The sequence below is a fragment of the Mus musculus genome, chromosome 12 (assembly GCF_000001635.26).
Source record: "Mus musculus strain C57BL/6J chromosome 12, GRCm38.p6 C57BL/6J".
Lineage (NCBI taxonomy): Eukaryota > Metazoa > Chordata > Mammalia > Rodentia > Muridae > Mus > Mus musculus.
Window position 1 is genome coordinate 15,817,589 of NC_000078.6, and position 24,230 is coordinate 15,841,818.

General features: G+C 41.3%; 1 long non-coding RNA gene across 3 annotated transcripts in view; it reads left to right on the top strand.

Moving 5' to 3' along the window:
• Positions 1-24,230, top strand: part of Gm5432 — a 71,904-nt gene that overhangs the window by 652 nt on the left and 47,022 nt on the right. For 2 of the 3 annotated variants that reach the window (XR_001780551.2, XR_001780550.2), the window contains exon 2: positions 15,057-15,449. This is a non-coding gene — a long non-coding RNA (predicted gene 5432). Of the gene's footprint in view, positions 1-15,056; positions 15,450-18,346; positions 18,832-24,230 lie in introns of those variants that run through there. The other variant, XR_001780549.2, reaches the window with a different exon arrangement.

Here is a 24,230-nt window from a genome sequence, read left to right on the forward strand (position 1 = left end):
GGCTCCTAGCCAAGGAGTCAGGCTTCTCCAGCCCCGGCATCTCAGTATTTAGGCCAAGAACACATTCAATACCGGGTTCAACGGAAGGCTGCACTTTGACCCTTGCTTATTCTTAACTTCCTGGGAAGGTTCTGGACCATTGGCTTGAACAGACCTGGGGAAAGTTCAGACCACAGCTTAAGCCTCTTGACTTTACCTAATGCATCCTGGTAAGAGTAGCAATGTAGCAGGGGAAAACAGAAAGAGAAAGAAGCAACCAAGGTCTGGGGCAAGACTGCTGGGCTTACTCTTGAGTTTTTACCCGCATAAGGCACCTCTTTCTATGAGGGAGGTCACTCTGTAACAATATTCTGCACTACCACTTTTGAACAGAAATAGAGAACTAGTTATAATTATACTTAACCGGGACAATAGTGGCTCTAATGATCAGGAGTTCCCTGAGGGTTGTTTCAGAGTAGTGAATGGACCTTGCTTGTTCAGCTAGCCACCCTAGAGGACAGATCTTGAGAAGAAACTAAAATGCCCCATGTCTTCTCATAGATCTCCCATCCTTCTCCCCACTCATCTGCCTTAAACTCAGACTCTGATCCCTAAACTGTCCCTTAAGGGGACCACAGCTTGAGGAAGTCACCATGACTACAGAGTAGTGTGCCATGCAGTCTCTGCCCAGTTCAAGAACAGGTCCTAGACAAACAATCTCTACAGAGGATCCATTGAGAAAGGTTCCCTGGGGCCTCTGTTGGGTGACTGTCACCAAACTTTCTTGTAGAAGTTTGAGAAACTTGTGTTCAGCATCAGTTTTCAGATTCAGAAGGAAACTGAATTCGCATGGGCTTTTTTGGTTTGGTTTGGTTTTTGTTTTTGCTTCTTTTTCTTCCCAGGATCTCTAGTTTTCGTCTGTTAAATGACAGCCCTGCGTACCTCATGTGACCCCTAGAACTGCAGTTGCAGTTCTAGGAAATATATGAAGAATTATGATAGTGTTTCTCAGCCTGTGAGTTGTGACCCCTTTGCGGTGAACAACCTTTTCACAGGGGTCACATATCAGATATTTACATTCTATGCATAACAAAAGCAAAATTACTGTCATGAAGTAGCAGCAAAATAATTTGATGTTTGGGGGTCGCCACAAGAGAAAGTGTATCGAAGGACAGTAACTTCCTGGAGTCCTGGAAAAATACGTGTTTCCTTGGGCTGTCATATTGCAATGACTACATTGCTCCTCTCTCTCTCTCTCTCTCTCTCTCTCTCTCTCTCTCTGTGTGTGTGTGTGTGTGTGTGTGTGTGTGTGTGTTTCTTAGTCCTTCTCTGGGGCTAGATTGAGCTTTAGGTTAGAGGAGACCAAATCTTCCTGATACTTGGATGTCATCACAGGGGTAAGCCTGCCTGTCATAAGCCAGTGGTTCTTTGTGGACATTGAGACAGTCTGGTGAGTCATAAAATAATACACATAAGAGCTCATTGTTGGCCATTTAGGCAGAGAAAAGAGAAAGTATGAGAGAAAAGGAGTAGGAAGACCTAGCTTTCTCCTAACTTGAATGCTCAGTGCCATCAACTGGGCTGCCCAGCCAGGTAAGTGGTGAAGCAGGTTATAATTACACTGGGAATGCCTGGTCATGTTGCAGCTGAAGACCACTGTATTCTTGTAGAGAAATAGACTCGACTCCAAGTTGACTTTCAATCAGGAAGTGTATTGAGGTATCAGGAAGACCACACTGGTGCTCATTATGGAGTTCCTGTCAGTGGGCATCACAGAGAAGAGAAAGCATTAGAGCCTTAACATGGTGGTTCTCAACCATGGGTCATAAACCCCTTGGAGTTCTCGTATCAGATATCCTGCATATCAGATATTTACATACAATTCAGAACAGTAATACGGTTGCAGTTGTGAAGTAGCAACAAAGATAATTTTATGGCTGGGGGTCACCACAACATGAGGAACGGTATTAAAGGGTTGCAGCACTAGGAAGGCTGTGAACCACTGCTTTAACAGATCAAGCAAAGCCTCAGCTTATGCAGATGCCTGATGTATCCTGTCCATCACTGAGGGTGAGTCCGTCACTTCTCAGGGACTGCTATGGCAGCTATTCTATCCCTTTGTAAAGCCAAATCCTTATGCTTATAATAAAGTTATTACAGTGGGGGGTAAACGTGACCACTCATAGCATAGATCTTCAGCTTCCCTACATGTGCTGACTCATGGGAGCAGGAGTGGGAGTCTTCATGTACCCAATTTCTAGTCACAAGATCTTAGATGACTTTAAAACCTTTTAATCGCAATGTGCGATTATGATTGGAATTTTGCCAATACATGGAATCTAAGAATGATACATATACAAACCAAAGAAAGCATCTATATACAATATATCTATATCTATATCTATATCTATATACAATATAAACCAGTTCCTGTTATTATTAACAACATTTGTTAGAATGCCTGAATACAGTCATGGAAAACAACTAAACATACAACATTTAATGTAAATAATAAGTAAAAGGTTTACAGTATCAATAAGACATGAGCATTATTAACTGTAATTATAGAAATAGGTAAATAAGGATTATATATGTAGAATGATATAACTTTTTCCTCCATGTTGAAGTAAGTCTGTCAAATGCTGTCGCCATTCCAGGTTGTAGGCTCCATGTTATCAGGAATATTCTCTTATCCTGAAATGCATTTACTTCTTCCTTCTCTTCATAGCTCATTTATTTTATTTATTCAGCAAATGAGTAGTGGCTGCCAACAGAGTGTGTGACACTCTCGCTAAGCAAGTTCTGTGTTTATTAAATGAATAAGTATATTTTGAAAAGTACTTATTTGAATGATACATCAATTTGACCATAGGTGTTTTATAGAGGAACTGTGTATGTGTGTATGTGTGTATTATGCTGCCACCAAAGGCATGGCCCATATTTAAGGTGGATCTCTTTACCTCAAGAGATCTGGATTTAGTGTTGGTCTCCTCACTTCCAATGATTTAGTTAAGAAATAGCCCTCACTTGACTTGACTTTTAGTTAATTCTACTGTAGTCAAGTTGACGACCAAGAGCCATCATGATAAGTGACAACAGTTCTCTCTTAATTCTTACATGACAAGCCTAAGCCTAAGAAGAAGCCTCTCTCTGTAACTACAGGCACGGGAGAGACATTCAGCAAGGTTCACAGAGGAGCTATGTTTACACACGGTGGGGAGGTTGGGATGGATTTGGAGCAGTGATGAGGCCTAGGACATACTTCTAGGCTTTGGCACATATCAATTCTATTAGCCCCGCATAAAATGCTCCATTACATAGAAAGTCTTCTTTAGCACTCACGTCAGTGCTTGTAAGTCTTTTATTGCACTCTTAGAGCTCTAACCCAGCCCTGTCGTTCTCCTTGGCTCTTAAAGAAAACGCCAAATTATTGCCCCACTTTATTCTATGATAACCCACTACTCAGTGGCCTTAGAGGTTTCTGTGTGTGTGTGTGTGTGTGTGTGTGTGTGTGTGTGTGTGTGTGTGTGTGTGTGTGTGTGTGTTCTGTGCTAGGAGAAGTAAGGCAAGGAAATAATTTGTTCTGAAACTATGTTTTTTCACTACACCATATTGCATGTCATCATACTTTCTAGAGTTGAGTAAGCCTTAGTTTAAATGGGCCACTTAAAATCTTCCCACAAGTGAGAAAGGTGATTTCCTTTCTCACTGTATTTTTTTAAAATATGGTTCATATTCTGGGAAGCCACTTCTTATTTACAAGGTGATTCTTAGTATGACTGTTAAAAGGTGACTTTCTGATTAAATATTTGTTGTACCAAGGCTAACTGGGAGATGTTTTCTTTTCCCATTTTCCCATTGGATAAATGATCTACTAGGAAAGTCCAATGTATAAATACAGAAAAGAAAAGAAAAAAATAAATAAAAAGGACTTACAGGACTGTTTTCCTGATCTGCCTCCTCCCCACCCAACCCAACCTTGCTTTTGTAGCTTCTTCTCTTATGGGAATAATAATTGTTGTGTGTCCTGTACAGAAATGAGATACAGTTAGAGGGTGGGAAACTCAGTATGTGATAGGTTTCTGCATATTGCAAAGTGCCTACTGTCCATTTGAAAATCATTGAGCAGACAATAGGGGAAAGCAAAACCATGCAGAAAGGACCTTTTGAAGAACTACTGAAAGTTACAGACTAGCTGCAGAGTTAGGTTCCTGGCCAAGGAGTCAATTTGCAGGGTATTCTGGTAAACCTACCATGTACTTCCAAGCTTGGCTCCAAAACAGACCTTGCTGGGTGGGGCAGCAGCTCCAGGGCCAGGACATCTATATTTCAAAAGCCACTTGGAATTGCTCGACCTTCCTCTTAGATGGAACAGAGTAATAATGCCACACTTACAAAGAGGAGAGGAGAAATGAAATGGCCATTAAGGATTCCTTTCAGATTTTATACTGCAGTCTTCAATACGGTCAAACTGGCCATAGCACATGTAGATCAGTGTGAACAAGGATGAATTGAGTTTTTTCCTGTAATTCCTGCTCCAGGCAATTAGCATGTTGGCTTTACCTTGGCTTCAGTTAAAATTTTAGACTAAGGTAACTAGCAATTGATGTATCAAGCTTGCCAATCCATAAGAGTATTGTGTAATTTATCTTATTTAGTCCTCACAACAATATCCCAAAAGGAGTATTATTACCAGCTTCATATTAGACACTGAGTGTGAAGGGAAGATCCAGTCAACCGACTGGCACATCCTATAATGATGCCTTTGTGCAAATGTCCTAGCTGCCATTCCTTCTTCCATATTCCTCCTCCTCCTCCTCCTTATCATCTTCTCTCCCCAACTCTCCCCACTTTCTTCCTATGTCCCAACACAGCCCCAACTTTTTGATAACTTTTACATCATGCATTGGATGCTCTGCATGGTATTTCATCTGAATAGTGTTCAATGGTTGTAAACCCAAGAAAACACCCGAAGAAGAGCCTTTATCTATAATACTTTTCAACGTCTGAGTGAGCCCAAGCCTTGGGTCCCCAGATGGCCATGAGTTTAGAAAAAGTAGTATGGAAACTCACTTCAATATGTAACAGCCTATCCAGGAATCCATGTGGGAATAAGGATATATTCATATATTTAAATGTTTAGTCACCAGGGAGTGGAAGTGTTTAATAGAATTAGAAAGATAAGGAGTTGTGGCCTTGTTGGAGAAGGTGTATCACTGAGGGTGGGTTTGAGGTTTTCCAAAGCCCATCCCTGCCCAGTGTTTCTCTTTTTCAATCTCTTGGCCCGTGAGTCTGCATGTGGCTGTCAGCCACTGCATGTGGCTCTCAGCCATTGTCCCATAATCCCAGCCATGATGATAATGGACTAAACCTCTGAAACTCTAAGCAAGCCCTCAGTCTAATGCTTTCTTTTTTAAGAGTTGCCTTGGTCATGGTATCTGTTCACAGCAATGGAATAGTGACTAAGACACTTGAAAGGAATCGTTAATACAGTTGACCCTTGCTTGCACTCAAATATGTAAATTTGAACTCACGCTTTGTGGCTAATAAAATGTAAATAAAAACCTGATTTCATAATGCTGGCTTTTGTCCAGTGAGGCAATTAAAACATATATCTGAGTATAATTGTTATGCTTGGGACAGCATGTAATTTTATATCGTTCAATAAAAGAATGTGCTAACAAATACGAATGCTAAGTAAGTTCAACTGCAGGAAGTAAAGAACCCTCTGAATGGTTCAGTCACTCAGCAGTTCTAGGGCTTAATCCATGACAGGGTTGGGGAAAACAATGCTAAAAAGAAGTTGGCTTCAGAAAGTCAACCAGTTCTCATTCAAGAAGCACCACTGGGTTGACTAGTTAGAAACTCAGCAACCTTAAGGAAATAATGAAATACCTTCAAACTTTAGTTTGAGCTACTTCTGTTCATGAGAGTGCTGTGAGCAATAGAAAACATAGAGAAAGCCCTCCCTGGGTCTAGTGACTGGGCGGAAGTGAGCACTGGCTACTACTATCATTGCATCCAGGACTGGTGATATTGGGATGAATTTTGCTTGGTCTTTCCCCAAGCCCCATTGCTCTCTCTGCTACTTCTGCTTTTTTCTCCACTCTAGGCAAGGAAGTTCAAAGTTACGAGAGGCTCTGAATGTCTCTCACTGCTCTTAGGTCTGTATGAAGAAACAGGAGTCTCAAAATATGGGTGAAGAGACAGAGGGGGCTCCTGGAATTCCTTTCCAAAGAGTGGGGCTTATCTTCCCTTGTGTTCCAATACCTCACTGAGGTCAAATTCTGGAGCTGCTGGCTGGGTTCTTTTCACAAAGTGCCTCAAAATGCTTCAGGGAAATGGGCAGAACACAGGTTAAACCGGCAAATTAAACAATACAATAATCCCACTGTAGAAATCTTTTATTTTGATCATCTGCCCTCCTTTCAGGCTTCCTGACAAGTTTTTTTGTTTTTGTTTTTGTTCTTTTTTTTTTTTTTTTCGAGACAGGGTTTCTCTGTATAGCCCTGGCTATCCTGGAACTCACTTTGTAGACCAGGCTGGCCTCGAACTCAGAAATCTGCCTGCCTCTGCCTCCCAAGTGCTGGGATTAAAGGCGTGCGCCACCACGCCTGGCTTCCTGACAAGTTTTTTTTCCCCTGAGAAAATAAAAAGTGCCATCATGATACTGTATGAGACCCAAGTCTTCAGTGACTAGACAGCTGGAAGATGTTCTTGCACATAGCCTAATAGCACACAGAGGAGGGGCATTTTAGAGTCAGGGATATTCAAAAGAATCCTGGATAATTTGAAGTAAGGGAACCAGGACCCAGTGTGGGTGTGGAAAGCCATCCATCCTTGAGAACAAACACTTAAAGCAATCACTCCAAAAACAATTAATCAAGAACTCTAAGATTTTAATACAATTTTTGAAGTTGGTATTATCAATACAATTTTCAAATAAAAATCAATGCAAAAGGATCTATGGTAAAAGAAATTTAGATTTTAGAGGAGGTTACCTCTGTATTAGGCTTTCCATGGGTAGCCTAGCTTCATTCTTTTTTCTTTTTCTAGGAACAGGAGAAAATGTGAAAGAATGAACTCAGTTCTGCATATGACTATTGATAAGAGCTTTGCAAACACTAGCTCACATCTCATACTAATTGAGACGTATAGAGAGGAGGAAGCACATTTTATTCAGAAGAAAAATGACACCAATAAGAACTAGTTGTTTTGGTAGACTAGTAGAGAGGGGTTTGTGGTGGTTAGTTTTTAATTGTCAAATTCACACAATATTAAATCATATGATAAGAGATTCAGTGGGGAATTGTCTATATCAGGCTGGCCTTCAGGACTATCTGTTGGGATTGTCATGGTCTTAATATAGTGGCAAATGTGCTGGGGACCTAGGTAAACAGATAAAAGAACATGGAACAAGGACTGTTTTTGGTTTGGTTTGGTTTGGTTTGGTTTGGTTTGGTTTGGTTTATTAGATATTTTCTTTATTTATATTTCAAATGTTATCCCCTTTCCTAGTTTCCCCTCCGAAAATCCCCTATTCCCTCCCCCTCCCCCTGCTCCCCAATACACCCAACTCCCATTCCTGGTCCTGGCATTCCCCTATACTGGGGAATACTAGGACCTTCACAGGACCTAGGGCCATCCTCTGCTACATGTACGGCTAGAGTCACAAGTTCCACCATGTGTTTTCTTTGATTGGTGGTTTAGTTCCAAGGAACGCTGGGGTTACTGGTTAGTTCATATTGATGTTCATAAGAGTATGGGGCTTCAAACCATCCAGGACTGTTTTATTTGTACCTCTGCCTTTAGATCATCAACCCTGCCACTCTTGATTCCTTCACTGATACTGGAAGGAGCTTCTTTGGGGTTTCAATATTGATGTAAGGCTGGAATCCTCAGGTCTTTCATTATCAGATGAGGATTGCTAAGAGATCCATGGGACAAACAACTACCAGATTCTCAGCCTCTCCAGTGTGAGATAGCCAGTGTTGGACTGGACCATGGCCTGTAACCTAAACATTAGATTCTCTTTATCTATGTATACGTATATATATATATATACAAACACAAATACACACACATAATTATTATCTACTATATATTATGTTCCTCTAGAAAACACAAGAGTCCAATGTCACATCAATCAACATCTTGTCAGCACTGATTAAGAGTCTGGCCAGTCATCTCAAGTACTCAAGATGCCAAAACAAACTATACAGACTAGGTAGCTTAAATATGGAATTGTTCACTATTGTGAAGAAATAGACAGATGTGATCAATGGTCAACGTTGCTTATCACCAAGGATTTAGAATCACCTGGGTTTGGGTGGGGAACTTCTAAGTGTGCCTGTGAGGACATTCCTCAGAGGTGTCACTGAGAAGGGAAGACCCAGCTTGACTAGTACCATCCCTGAGGGCTGTGGTGTCAGACTGAATTAACAGAAGAAAGCAAGATGAGCATCTCTGTTCTTCTTAATTTCCTACTTGATGGCCTTGGCTCCCTGACTCCCAGATATACTCATGTTGTGGCTATTTTTAGTTGTCAACCTGACTACACCCAGAATTAACTAAAGCTCAAGGGGCTGGGTACACCCATGAGGGATTTTCTTCTTCATATGAGATCATTTGAAGTGGGAAGACCCACTTCTAATTGAGGTGGGAGGAGTCGACCTTAATCTGGACCATAATTTCTGCTGGCAGTCTAAATAAAGGACATGAAGGAAAGAAGCTCCCTCTTTCTCTCTCTTTGCCTGCTCACAGTCACTCTCTTGCTAGAAGTATTAAAACCTACTTCAGGATTCTGGCATACACATAAGACTACCTGAACAACTACTGGAGTTTCGGACCTTGCATTGGTAGACAGCCATTGATGGACTAGCTGGACCATAGCCAGTAAGTCATTCTAATAAATCTCCGCTGTATATATTTATTCTATAAGTTCTGTTCTTCTAGAGAACCCTAACTAATCCAATTCATAATGGAGATTAGAGTTTCAGACTGTGATTTTGTGGAGGAGAAAATCACCCTGCATTGCTATACTTTGGGACTCTTTTTATAAAGGACATCATGGAGAATGGCTATGCTTTTGTGCATAAGATTTATCATAGAGGCAAACTAATTTATATAAAGAAACCCTACCACAAACAGTAGAAACTACAATTATTAAACAGTAAAGGAAGGTGGTTTGCCAAATTACCTCACACTATGATATGATAATATGATATATGGTATGATACACTCTCTTCTATGAGAGCCAACAAGAAAGAATTTTTTTAGAAGGAAAAGAATCTAAGTTAGTGGAGTTAAGGCAAGGAAATCATTCGATCTAGCCTTGAAATTCTAGCAGAGTATCAGCAGGCCAAGAAAAGATATTTCTAGCTAAGCATTGCCCCATGCCTGTGATATCAACACTCCAGAGACTGGAATGGAAACCTTGCAAGTTCAAGATCAGCCTGAGCTACATTGTAAATTTAAGGAAGGCCAAGTTTAACTAAAGAATGGAGACTCTGCCTCCAGGCAAAGGGGTTTAAAAGATGGAGCTGATCTGTAGAGTGCCTACTTAGCATATGTGAGGCCCTGGATTTTATCCCCTAGCACCTCCTTTGGGGATTTTCTAGAAGTCTGCCTGTCCATTCTAGAAGGTAAACAGGCACAGGCCTTCTAGAGTGAGAAGCAGCAGCCAGGTTTGCTGAAGGTCAAGGCAGGAACTTTAGGGAATAGCAAGGCAATGGCCTTGCTCATGAGGATAAGTGATGTAGAGCTAAGCACTCGTTCTTTCAGCCAGTTTCCTCCCTGGTCTCTGGTGAGGTCAGAAATCACACAATGTAGTAAGTACTGACTGAATTATAGAATCTTATTTGTCTTTTACATGCCTGCATTAGTGATCTCATTGATAGATGACAAAAGTCCTCCCCAAACCTAGTGACAGGATGTAACAGATTTGTTACTTTTGTGGGTTGGGAATCAAGGTGTGGCTTAGCTTCTCTGTGTGATAGTCTCAGGGCCATGCACCAGGGGTATAATCAAGGTGTAGAGCTGGCCTATGGTCTCATCTTAAGGCTCAAAGGGAAAGGAATTCTACGTTTTCTCCCTTAACTGTGTAAGGTTGCCGATCTCATGTAACTTAAAGGTTGAATTGAGGGTCTCATTTCTTTCCCTGGATGGTGGAGGCCACCCTCTGTTTCTAGCCACATGGCCATAGGGTAGCCCTCATGACAATTGGCTTTTGTAGAGTATGTTAGAACAGCTAGAGAGGATGTACCTGAAGATAGTCACAACTTCTACTCAGAATCAGCATGCCAGGTCATTATGAGCAAGCTGCCAGAGCCATACTTTAGCTGGATTTTTCCTACTTCATAGGTTCTTCTTTCTTCTACCCTTCTCCATCCTTTCCAACTCCTAACACTAGATAAAAGAAAAAAAAAAGGATAGAGAGTAGAGGAAAGAGATGCCTGAATGAAGTCAGGGATCTGAAAGCAGACAATATTATTACCAAAGTTATTACAGTTACTTTCTGCTAGTTATGGGCATTGAGCTCCTGGGATCAAGTTTGATCTTTGCTATCAGAATATCTAATTTCCTCTTCTTCTTCCTCTTCTCCTCCTCCTCCTTCCTTCCTTCCTTCTCTTCCTTCTTCTTCTTCCTCCTCCTCCTTCTTCATCTTTTTTCTTTGCACAACTACTTAACAAACCACAACTAACAGCAAGTAACAACAACCAACCAACAACCAGCCCCACCTCTCAGAGTTCTGGCATTTATATAACCTCTGAAAAGTCCCAAGAATTTCAAATATCACACCATTATAGAAACTATCAGCAGTTGACAAAATCACACCACCAGAGCATGTGGCAAATCATAGTCAGCTGCTATGGTCAAACCAAAGCAGTCGCATATCCTACACCAGGGATTAAAACAAAAACATAATCTTATAATATTTCTGTGTTTTTCAAAGAAACCAAAACTCCAATCCCAGCAATAATTCATAGGGTCATTAGTACCAGAAGGCAGGGCTCATTGAAATCCATTTCAGAAGTCAGTGACGTTGGTGTTCTCTAGAGCCACATATCAGAATTACAGAATATGAAAGTACTAAAAGCTCTTGACCTGACCTACCTCAAAAGTGTTGGTATCCTCTGAGGGCTCTATTTGTCTGACATCGTGGCTCCATGACTGGGTGCAAGCTATCTATGCCTTGTCATCTTGATCTACTGCTGCACGTTAACCAGTGCCCTGGGATCTAAGACTAGACGGGTTGAGCTAATCTAGAGATAAGGAGGGTCTGGGGACCTAGGTCTTGTCTTTCCCTCCGTATTTTCTGTGCTTAGGATGAACACATGGTAGACAGCATCCTTGTTTCTTAGCTTTGTGAGTGGTGTGCTTCTAGAAGGCTGGTGCTCAGGCATTGTATGCTCTGTGCAACAAGCACTTGTACTGGAGCAGAAAGTACTGGGTCACTGAATCTGCAGGTGTGTTGGCCCATCTGTGACCACAAAATGTTTCAGTCTGTGCCAGAGCCAAAAGAGGCTGCCTTTGTCAGACAGTCTTCAAATGCCTGTAGAATATTTCTAAATGATTATTTTTATTTAAGTCCACATTTTGTAACTGAAATGACTCCATTGTGTTCTGAAACTCTTTAATTGAATGTTCTCTTTGTCAACCCAATAAACTGCTGGTTTTGCAATAAGATTCCCCTGGCACCATTCCTGGGAGGTTCAGTGTGAGAAATCCACCCTTAGGACAACAAATATACTAGCAAGCTCTTGTTACTTAGATGACTTCTGTCTATTGGTCACCTTCTATGTACCAGGTACCATAGCAAGGGCTAGTTACAAGAGAGTGGAGCCTACAAAACTCAAGGTAATGTAACAGAGCTGGTGTGTGTGTGGGGGGGGGGAGGGAGAGAGGGAGAGAGAGAGAGAGAGAGAGAGAGAGAGAGAGAGAGAGAGAGAGAGAGAGAGAGAGAGAGAGAGAGAAGTTTCTTCATCTGAGATACTTAGCTTTTTTTTCTTTCTAGCATATTCTTTCTTGAAGAAAGAATAAAAATAATAATAATTCTTACATGCAGGAAGTGACAGAACATAGAGACAGACTTTGACAAGTTAAAGGTGGAAAGGGAGCCACAAACACTTGAAGCCACTGTAGCCAAAAGGTTTAGAATTAAGTCTTAGATCTTAGAAAGGTCTGACCCCTCTGGAATCTGGCTTGTGTGAAACTTCTTAGACTAGTTGAAAACACAGTGCAGAAGAAATGTGACTGACTCTACGTTTTACTTCGGAGGTCTGGATGGAGCTATTGAATGCTCAACCAATGAGCCTGATAAAGGAAGTACAGGGAAGGGTCAGAGTGCTCCAGGATAGCCCAGTCTTCAGTCAATCGTGACAAGACTTGAGGTGTGTGAATGAAGCCATTTCACTCCTTCCAGACAAGGTTTCAATCCACAAAATATCTCTGTGGTGTTATCTGCCCCTCGACATCAGAAGATGAAGGAATGGACAAGGTTCCTGCTCAACAAAGATAACTGAGGTATCAATAATGCAATATCAATAATCAAGATTCTCTAGAAGAGAAGTGCTAGAATGAGCATGTACCTTTTCATTTTTTTTTTTTTTTTTTTTTGGTTTTACAAGACAGGGTTTCTCTGTGTAGCCCTGGCTGTCCTGGAACTCACTCAGTAGACCAGGCTGGCCTCGAGCTCAGAGCTCCGCCTGCCTCTGCCTCCCGAGTGCTGGGATTAAAGGCATGTGCCACCACGCCTGGCTAATGAGCACGTTTCTTAACAGGGGATTTGTTAGGTCACTGACATATATGAAATGGTCGAGGTAGTTCAACAATAGCTGACTGATGCTGAAGAGGCTAAGCAGTGCGTCATTGTTTGGCCAATGAACCTGTGTATCTCAGCAATCCTAATCTGGCACTGGAGGCTTGGAACAAAGCAGGGAAAAAAGCTGCATTCCCTTTTCCCATATCCTCATACGGGGCTCCCACCACTAGGCACTGCTGCATTTAAGGTGAGTCTCTGGACTTCAAATCCTCTGATCAAGAGGGCTTCCATTGTAGCACCAAGCAGCTGGTGCTCTAGCTGACCCTTAAGACTAACATCACATCTTCTTACACAGAGTTCCTCCAAGAAGGGCTATGCAGAAGAGATTTTAAGTCTTACAGGAGTCTAGGATAAGATCATGTTTGTCAAACACAGGCTAACATTTCCAGTACCTTTAGATGATGACTCTCTCATTGTAGGAGGTGAAACTGTCTTTTTCACAGATCAGGATCTTCCTGGGAATGAGGGTCATGTTTTAGTCTTCTCTGCTCTGCGTGGCAGTGGCCTCCAGTGTTGGACTAGCCATGTGCACACTGAGACTGCCAACTCTAATGCCTCATCAGGTTACATTTCACTCAGTCCTCAGGAGCACTGTGGCCACTCCCAGTGAGTCCTTCTCACTGACATCAGTCTTCATGCTCACTGAGAGTATGTTCACTGAGCTCACTGCACTCCGTCACCTGGAAAGACGTGGGTTACATGATACTTAAGTCCCTTCCATCTCAGTCACTTAGGTTTCTGAGGAAGGGTCTGGCCAGTTCTTCACTCAATGAGCGTTATAGTGTAGCTATCCCCCTTTCTCCCCAAGACTGAAGACAGTGGCTTCTTTTTCCTAGGTATGAATGCTGAAAAATCCAGATGAAGTACAGTGGTTTTCTTCCCTGCAAGTTCTAACCAGCTCAGTTTTGCCCAGCTAACAATTTTCCCACTGAGATGGGTACAGTGGTTTTCAAAAGAGTGGGGTGAGATGAGTTGCTGCTGCTGTAGAATAGAATTCCTTAAAACCTTCCTTGATATTCATAAAATAATGCTTTAGCTTAGTAATGCTATCCCATATTCCTTGATTGCTATAAAGATAGCCTATTCCCTGCAACTCTATGTCACTACATTCTATTCTCCAATAAGAAAGGATCAAGTTCTTGACTGGAATAAATAACATTTTTTCCTCCCTAATTATGTTTGATCATTCACACTTCATTTTGGGCATCTTCAGGGACTCTCCTGTAGAGCTGCTATTCTTTGTGAGATAGTCTACTCAGCATATGGCTCTACCAGAGTCACATCACACTTGATTGCAACAATCTCAGCATCTTTCAGTTGTCAACTTGTATGTTTACTGAATGGGATGATAACTATGTGTGTGTGTGTGTGTGTGTGTGTGTGTGTGTGTGTGTGTGTGTGTTTGTGTGTGTGTGTGAATGTACGTGTCCCAGACAGTCCCTACATCTTCTACAACAAGGATTTAGCCTGCAACATTATGTTTTAACAATTTTTTCATTATCTTTGTTGAATGACAAACTTGAGGCTCCAGGAGGAAAGTGGTCACCCAGTCCCCACAGGACACCTTCCCCCAACAGAGACTGGATAAGGCTTTTGTTTTCCTGGGATTATAAGGGATTCTCTCTAGTAGGAAGGAGAGAGCTTCAGGACTCCTCTCCTTGTGGCTACAAGTTCTTTGTTTTTCAGAATCAGGGAAATGCCCCAGGATTCCTTGCTCTGTTACCCTGGGAGACTATTGCTCAATCCTAGCAGCTGCTCTGGAGGAAAAGAAAAAGCAGACATTCTGAATGTATCATATGTACAGTGCAATGTTGAACTGAAGATTGCTAATGAGTATCGTATGTATAGTGCAGTGTTGAACTGAAGATTGCTAATGAGCAAGAACTCTTTTATTGTGCAGTCTACTTCCAGTGAGGTCTAGTTCTTAATTTTCAGTGGGCGTAGCAGGAAGTACTACTGTTTTTTTTTTTTTTTTTTTTTTTTTTTTTTTTTTTTAGTAAAACATATATATTACTAATACTGTTGCTATATAAAACAATATTTGGCCAAGATGGTTAAGATATGATTCATTCCTTGTTCACCAAGTTGCTAAATATTGTGTAGTGAGTGGAGTCACCATATGGCATAGCTGAGCTTCCTTGGGAGGCTGGGTACAATATTATGTTGGGTATAGAATTTGGAATTTCACATGTCTGTGGTGGAATGAATGTGAATGAAGACAACTGACTGCTAATTTCATTAAACCCTCCTGCAGGCTAAGATGCACACGGCAAATGGATATCTTGTCACCCTTGCATCCATCTCTGAGGTTGATTTCTCTCAGAAACTGATGGAGAGTGGGCAGTGCCACACATCTAGCCACAGATGCAATCTTTGAAGAGAAACGTGTGTGGGCAAGCACAGTGGCAGCTGGGAAAGTCTAAATGACTGAAGCCTGTGACTCAGATATCTTAAACTGCCTTAAAATTAATGAAGCTCTGTGGAATGACTCAGTTCATTCATGTCCTCAGCCCGCAGGCTCCAAAGCTTGCAGAAATGGCTGTGGTTCACAGCTCAGGAGAGCTGACTCCATAGAGGAAAGCGGGCCCACAATGGGAGAAGAGGCGCTTTCTGCGGTGCGTGTCTATCATCCTGGCTGGAGACACAGGTGAGCTGGTCCCCGGTCTTCTCAGGAGAGGCGTGCAGAACCCCGACCCCACCCCCAGGCTGACTTCTGATCCTTGTACATTTCAAAAGAGACCTTGAGTATTGAGGTTGTGTCAGTGTTCATATTCTGATTAGCCAGAATCTTACTAAGGACCAGCTTTCCTTCTGAGACTGACTCTCAGTCTGGAACCTAGGCTGGCCTGGATCTCATGTACAGGCAAGGCTGACTGCAAATTTGCAGCAAGCCACCATTCCCAGCTTCAGGTAAAGTTCAAGTATGAGATGCATGCCTCCTAGTCACAGAAAACGAGTAAGGGAAATTAAGATACTTGTAAGACTTGGTTTTCTTCTTGTTTAAGGCTCTTAGGCCCAGCCGGGCATGGTGGCACACGCCTTTAAATTCCAGCACTCGGGAAGCAAGGCCAGCCTGGTCTACAAAGTGAGTTCCAGGACATCCAGGGCTACACAGAGAAACCCTGTCTCGAAAAACCAAAAACAAAAAAAGGATCTTAGGCCCAGTTAGAGAACTGCTGCATCCTTAGGGCTATTTTACCATGCTGAGCATGGCTGTGGTTCATAGTCAACACGGCTGGGTAGGACTGTTGGCTGTTTCTTTCCCTTGGCAGCTTGCATGGCGTTGTCTGGTACCATGAAAACTAGTTTCTAGGGAAAGGCATTTGGCTTAGTTCCAGCTCAGGTAACCCTGGGTCCTACATCTGAAGTGCATGATACCTTCAGCAATAGGGACTTACCTTACACCTCTGAGAGGCAACCAAGGCCAATAACAATAGGCTCTATGTTTTGGGAGTCTCTTAGACGTTCTCACCAACAATGCAAAGGAGGGCTTCACATGCCTGATGTTGAGGTAAAAACGTCATTACATGATCTTTGGGTCTCAGAGGGGTCGTTGTCAATCCAGATAAGGAAATTCCATTTAAATTGTATATGCATATCTATGCACAGAATTCTCAAAATAAATAAATAAATAAAGGAAGTAATAAAAAATAAGACAAACAAAAAAGACACCTGAAGGTCAATAAAAGCAGCAGGCCTTAACCTCACAGTCTAAATGTCAAAAAGAAAACAGGGTCACTGAAGCCCACTGAGGACCAAAATATGAGAGAAATACCCCATGATGAGCCAAAGTCTCAGAGGGAATGAGATAAGTTCAAAAGAAGGCAACAGAAAGAAATCACCAGAATATTATCTTACCTCATGGTGTCTGTCACTCCTTGCTTGAGCCCAGTGGCATGGTCTCCACAGAGGGAGTGAGTCCAGGTCAGCCACCCAGAGGGGTTAGCCTCACATGAAATCAAGGAGAGGAGAAAACAGAAATGTGGAAGAAGACTCTGAAAAGGGTTGAGACAGAAATGACCCGGCATGTGGCTTATCCATTTCTGCGTTAGGGGGGAAGAGGGGCTGTACCCTAGATTTATTCTGATGCAACTGAACAGTGATTCTCCACTGCAGAGGTCCTGTGGGTAAGAGGCAGATTTTCTTAGTTTTTCAGTGCAAGGGAATCTAAAGAGAGATAAATATTGGCTTCATTGGCATCTTCTCGGTGTTTATAAACATCTAGGAATGCATAGGGCAGGATTCAGGGAGATGCTCAGGAACTATATGTTAGATAAGTGACGCCTTTGAGAAAGAACCTGCCGGTGATAAGCTCTACAAATCTCAGGCAAATGCTTGGGCTTTTAAGTTCTCTGAGTCATCTTGAGTCTGGCTGTCACTGTACTCTTGATTTCCTTGCACTAGGAAAAATGAGAGGCGCAACATGAAGTGGTAAATTAATAAACAAGGAAGGGCTCAATATGAGGTTCTCTGCCTGGTGTTGATGTTCAGGAGTTTTATAAGCAGCAGCAGTCAGCAAAGTGAGATGCTTTTTAACATATTCAAACACTCAGGCAACCATTACCTTCTAACAGACAGAGAGAAGAGCCTAGGAATTCTCTTTACAGTCACGCCAAGGATGCCCAGCTCCAATCTTGGCTCTTACTTGACACAAATACTTAACCCAGTCAGCCTCAGATTCCATTTCCAGCCTGTCACAGGATCAGCATAAGGGCCTAATGAGGTAATATATGTCAGGTTGCTAGGAAGAGCCTGATATGGACTAATATTCCCTCCTCTCAGCTCTTTCTCAAAGGGTCATTACGCTTCTCAGAATTGATTTAAACTGCAAGACTAAGGAAGAAAAGAGACATCTCTATTTTTTTGAGCATACTATACTGTTTTTAAAGGCACTTCTTTTATTATGGAGAGACCTCTATACATAATAGAAAGCCCAAGAGATAGTGGTATTTATAGGATACATCAAAATTGTCAATTTTTTAAAATTTGGGAATGGATGCTCCCATGTGTCACTTAAACATGCAAGGAACACATAGTTTCCCACTGCCAATTATCCTTTTCAGCTTTTGTAGCAGATTCTGCTATTGGCATAGCCAGCAGCTGTCCTTCTACCCTTCCATGATGGTCAAATGCAGTTCCCTCCAAAGAGGTTGAAATGCCAATATTTATTTCTCAGAGTCCTATGCAAAAACAAAAACAAACAAACAAACAAAACCAGGATTATATCTATGTTATAATAAGCTGATCGTTGGATTATGGGCAGTATCTTTGAAGGATTTTGAAATAAGACTTCTCTCCCCAACACAAGAAAGATACTCTGGGAAGCGATCCTACTTTGAGTGTCTGCTGGGATACTGGTTGTTTGGGTAGAAGAGAGACAAGAAGAGAACCAAGAGAGCCAGAGAGATGCTTCACTGAGGCCAGGTACAACTGAAATGAGGCAACCGAACCCCTAAGTCAGTAGGACTGCATGCAACTCTCACGTCACATGTTCTGTCCCTAGCCAGCATTCTAACCTAAAGCTCTCTTTTCCATTTCTTTTAGAATGTTTGAGTTCCTATATTTCTATCTCTTCTGGACACCAGGCCAGCAAAAGCCTCGGACCCACATAACACCATCTGCTTACTTACTTATCCTACCACTGAGTCAGTCTTTGTGTACCCAATCAATTTTGTCTGAATGACCCAGCATGAACCAACTCTTTCTTCTGAACATTGTCATCTGCTGGCCTTCGGTATCCTGACGAATCTTGGCCTTAGACAGTTTTCCTAAGTTCTCACACTCAGCTGAACACCTTTGTGTTCATTCCCTGCGAACATGGCACTTTGTCACTATGTGATATCCTGCACCTGCTATAGTATATTGAGGGAATTTATATCTTCCCAGCTATCATACTCTATAGTTGAATTTACATCTGTGGAATCTGCCAAACACTGATCAAAAACAGTTCTAAAAAGTCATGTCTAAACATGCTGATCCTGTCATTATTCAGTAAACAACGCAGCACAACTATTTTGCCTAGAATTCATACTGCCTTAAATATGCTACATAATTCAGAGGAGAATTAAATATAGGGGAGGATGTGTGGGGTTTATGCAAATATTGCATTATTTCATTTAAGGGACTTGAACACCTGTGGGTTTGGGTGTCCATGGGGGTCCCTAGAATGAATTTCTGATGGAGATGAATACTGAGAATTGACTATAGAGTCTCTAAATCGAGAGACTTTTCAGAAGTCAGTGCCTTCCTTCCCTCTTTGCTCCTTCCTTCCCCCACACCCCCTGCTTTTCCTCTTCTTTGTACACACATTCAGTGTCTATGAAAGTTCATGGCTACGGCTGTGTGATCGAAACTCTCTGTATGCTAGAACTGAACAGAGTAAGGTAAGGGAGAAGGTAAGACACTGAATTGGTAGCGCCAGCAGATGTGCCCTTAGCTTCGGATTCCCAGGGCACGAGCCAGAGAAGGTGCTCAGAAAATATTTGCTGAATGAAAAAAAAATCTACTAAAGGAGTTTATATATTATTGAGATGACAAAATTGGCCTAAGAACAATTTTAACTGTGAGTCAGTGCTGCTTTGTGTAACATTAGGTAATGGGGATGTTTCATAAATATGCATTGGATCAATAATTTATATTTATAGTGCATTCAGAATTTAAAACCTAAAGTTCTGTATGTTGTGAAGCCTTAGTTCTATTTTCATTCTTTTCTAAATCAAATACTTGATATTTCTGTCTCAATTTCCTCTTTACATAATAATATCAACTCATCTTATTTAAAATGGGTCATTTTCCATAATCTTTTCTTTATCGGATCCTGAAACAGTGATGGACTGTTTTAGGTTATGTGTGTGTGTGTGTAATATATATATATATATATATATATATATATATATATATATATATGTATATAATCTTTCTTTTATAGTCTCCAAAATTTCACAGGTAAGTCTTAAAGATCTAGAGAAGTGTTGAGCTTAAATGTTAACCTACATAAGTATTCCAAATTTATTTTTTCAAATGTAGACAGTATGTATAGTATGTATCTTCATAGACCATTTAAGGCACATTATGGCAGAATAAGATCTCTATTGAGTGCTGCACACACATAACAGGCTGAGGAAACTTCTGGCCTGGGATTATGACTTTCTAGAAGGTTGGCTTCAAAATCTAATAACAGGATATGCAACTTGGGAATGAGAAGCATGGCTCCTTTTCTTCCGTCTAAATGCTGCTCAGAGGAGGACCTATCAAATTCAATCAAATGATTACGTAGCCATGTTCTCTAAGCTGCAAAGGCTGAGGGCAGTTGTGTAGCTCAATGACTGAAGTTCTTGCTGCTCAGTCTTGGGGATCTGAATTTGATGACTCAGCAACCACATAGGAAGCTAGCTGTGGCTGGCACTGGGGTTTGAGTAGACAGAAACAGGAGGATCTCTTGAGTTTACTAGCCAGATAGTTTATATAGCCAAACAGACGAGTACCAGTTTTAGTGAGAGATGGTATGTCAAAAACCAAGGAAGAGAAGAGCTAAGAACTCTGGATAGCAACTCTTGGCCTCAACACGTACCTGCATGGGCACACACACACACACACACACACACACACACACCTGTAAACACAAATGCATACACCATACAGGCACATATTCACACCCTCAAAAACATACCAAGAAGAGTAAAGACACAAATGAACTGTAGTGTATTGCAGCCACATGGACAGTCTGGTCACTGAGCTCACGGGCTGACACTGAGGCCCAGCAGGTCTTAAGGACTGTGTGAATAAGTTAAATCCTTACTTTCCAGTTGCCTTCACCTTAGCTATAATCCTATTGGGAAATGGATCACAGAACCACTTTGGGACAAGTGTGTTCTATGGTTAGGAAGCATATTCGGGGACTCTAACATACACACATGACTCATGTAGGTTATACTCAATCAACCTCGACATCCTTGGCTGAACTATTTTTAAAAAATGTTTTAACCTTGAAGCATTGATGGCTTTGCCTCCAAAAAGACAGAAATGACTAATAGAGGTATCTGGTAGGCAGCACACTATTTTTTTTTTAAACTATGCATGATTCACTGTTTATGAAAAACACTTCACTGCACATTTATTTGCTGGTGACTTTTCAAACTCACTGGAGTGGCAAGGAAATAGATCTTTCAGCCACTGAGCCAGAGATTCATCACAAAATTTTCTCAAAATACCCATAACCATTTGACTGTTGTTGATTGATAGTTGCATGCTGTAGCATAGACCCTCAAATATGAGGTATTTTCCTGGATCATTGTAATGTCACTTGTGTGGTGGCTTTAGCAGCTCTGATGGGTAACCAAGAGCAATGACAACAGTCTGAGTTTGGGAGAGGGGTGACTCTGGGACCCCTTCTGACTCAGGGGCAGATATCTCACACCTGGCACCAATGGCTTCTGAGGGAAGCACCACCCCCCCCCCCCCCCACATATCCCAACATAGGGTTTCTACAGAGAGAGAGAGAGAGAGAGAGAGAGAGAGAGAGAGAGAGAGAGAGAGAGAGAGAGAGAGAGAGCTCCTCATGGTCTAAGCACTATTTGTTCCTGGTTTTAGCACCAGGATTACAATACTAGGCATGAATTCCCTCTTATAGATCAAGTGCTAAATTCACTTAGGAAGCCAATGCCTACTTTGATAACAGTGATGTCACTATTACACCGATGAGCTTCTGGAGATATTGCTCAAAGGTGAAGGGCATATACTGTTTGATTGAGCAGAGGACCCAAGTTTGGTGCTTACCACCTGTCGATGGCACTTTACAACCACCTGTAATCCCAGCTCCAGAGGATCTGACACCTCTTGCCTCTATGAGCACCTACACTCATGTGCACACACAAACATGCACTTATATATGCACACTTGTGTGCACACATTCACAATTAAAAATAAAATAAATCTTAAATAGATGAGTTTATAAAGAAGTCAGTTGTATCAGATTTCAAATTTCTTAATTTTACAATAACACTTTGAAAAAAATTGGAAAAGATTTTATTAAAGGAAATAGGACTATGTTAAAAATATTATCATAAAAAAATTCTGTGACATAGCTCTGAGGACAGAAATGACTAAGAAATTCTTTAAAGTACATGATTATATTCCAAGACTGGTTTTGCATCTTGAATTGCTGTATGTTTCAGATAGTCAGTTTTTCTATTCAATTTTCTACTAAGATACATGCTGTTTAATCATTTTTCAAGTTTTGAAAAGAATTTTAGTTTTGAAAAGAAGTTTTAGTAGAATTATTAATCTTATATAATTAGTTGACAAAATTGAATTCAAACAAATTATATTTAAATTCAATTTTTTAGCATAACCTTTCTGTCCTTAAATATATCTTTTCTTTGAAGAGAAAATTTGAAAGCTTCTTAATGGAGAAGATTAAGTGGGGAGGGAGAGGAAAGGAGAAAGGAGAAAAGGGGATAGTGGAAGAAGTAACTCACACTAAGGGTGTTTGAGAAAACTGACTTAGAAACCTACTATATAAATTTTCATGTGTGTGTGTGCGTGTTTGTGCGTGTTTGTGTTTTGTGTGTTTTGTGTGTTTGTGTATGTGTGTGTTTGCGTGTGTGAATTTGTGTTTATGTGTGTGTGAATTGTGTGTTTGTGTGAGTGTGAGTTTGTGTTTTGTGTGTGTGTGTTGTGTGTTTCTGTGTGAGTTTGTGTTTTGTATGTTTGTGTATGTGTGTTTGTGTGTATATTTTGTGAGTATTTGTGTGTGTATGTGTGTTTGTTGTGTGCGTGCTGTGGAAGGTGGGATGGGAATCTGATCTGGTTGTTTGGTTGAGCTGACATAATATCAAACCATAATAGTAAATGCCCCAAAGAGCTGTTATGTCTATAGATATATCCTAAAACAGAGAAGTCTCTCCCTGTAGGAAACGGATATAGAAGCAATGACCTATGACTGCATAGGTGTTGAGAATGAAGAATGACTGAGAGCTCAGTCCTAGACAAAACACTTATCCCAGCCTCTTAAAGCTCAGGGAACATTATAGAAGAGGAGGTAAAAATAACGTAAGAGTTACAGGCTGTCTCCTAAGCAGGACACTGACATGGGGACCCAAACTCACAGTAGCTGTATAAACTGGTACGGGCTCCTCAGGAGTCAGACCTTCCTGTAAGCCAGCTGTGCAGCACTAAGAGACTCACCAAGTCCTGCCATATACTGTTGACCTGTTCATACCTGACAGATTCTTGAAAGAGGAGAAATGTGGTATCCAGTGTGTAATCACAAGTGAGCCCACCAGCTTGGATGGGAGGAGGGCCTTTTTAAACTCTTCAGGACAGAATTGAATAAAACAAAAACTAATAAACAGGAGAAAGAGATTTATGGGGGCTGGCTGATAAGACTAGGAGGGAAATGGGAGTGGGAAACACTGAAATACAGTATAATAGATAAAATGGTAAAATACCAAGATTTGTCAGTTAAAAAAAAAACTTTTTAAAAACAGGATGCCTGAAATATTAGGTAGAATCAGAACAAATTCTGCAAATGAGACTATTTTTGATGAGTTTCTTCCAATCACAAGTGTATTACAAGTCAAATATTGTCCCAGTCCCCAGGTTTGGCTGCATTCTGCGTTCCTCTAGCCCTTCAATGCTTCACTAGCCCTGGTTCATCATTTACCCTCCACCGTTACTCAAGCCATCCCCTGCCTTCCAAGGGACAAAGTCGAACGTCTCCTTGTTTTCCAGCCTTGTTTTAAGGATTGTAATGTACGACTTAAAAGCATCAGGATCTTTTTCATTGCTTATTCTTTTGGAGACAGCGCATTACATTTATTAATAGTTTGGTTAGAAATACCCAATTCCGAAGGCTAAGGAGCAAGCTCAGGTGTTCAGGTGCTTGCTGCACAAGCATGGGGTTCTGGGTTCTGTCCCAAAATTCACACAAAAAGACAAGCATGGTGTAATTTCAGTACTGGGCAGGGGAAGAAGCGTGGGCCTCTGGTGTTCACTAGCCAACCACCCTAGGCAAATCTGGTTCGGCGAACAACCTCATCTCAGAACAACAAAATGGAGGGCTCCTGGAGAATGACTAAGGGCAACCTCCAGTCTCCACATACTTGTGCACATACAGATACCACACAACCACACACACACACACACACACACACACACGCACACGCACACGCACACGCACACGCACACACGAAATTTAATGGCCTGTTTTAAAAGTGTCTGATGACATCAGGGGCACATATCCTGACTCGTGGAGTATGTTTGGATAAAGAAAATATTTCTAAAATCTGAGCAAAGAATAATGGATAACACACCTGTACTTGTATGTATACATGTATATGTATATGTATATGTATATGTATATGTATATATGTACTGAGTTCTTAAATAATTATCATCAACTTTGTCAAAAAGTCTATTTTAGCTGATT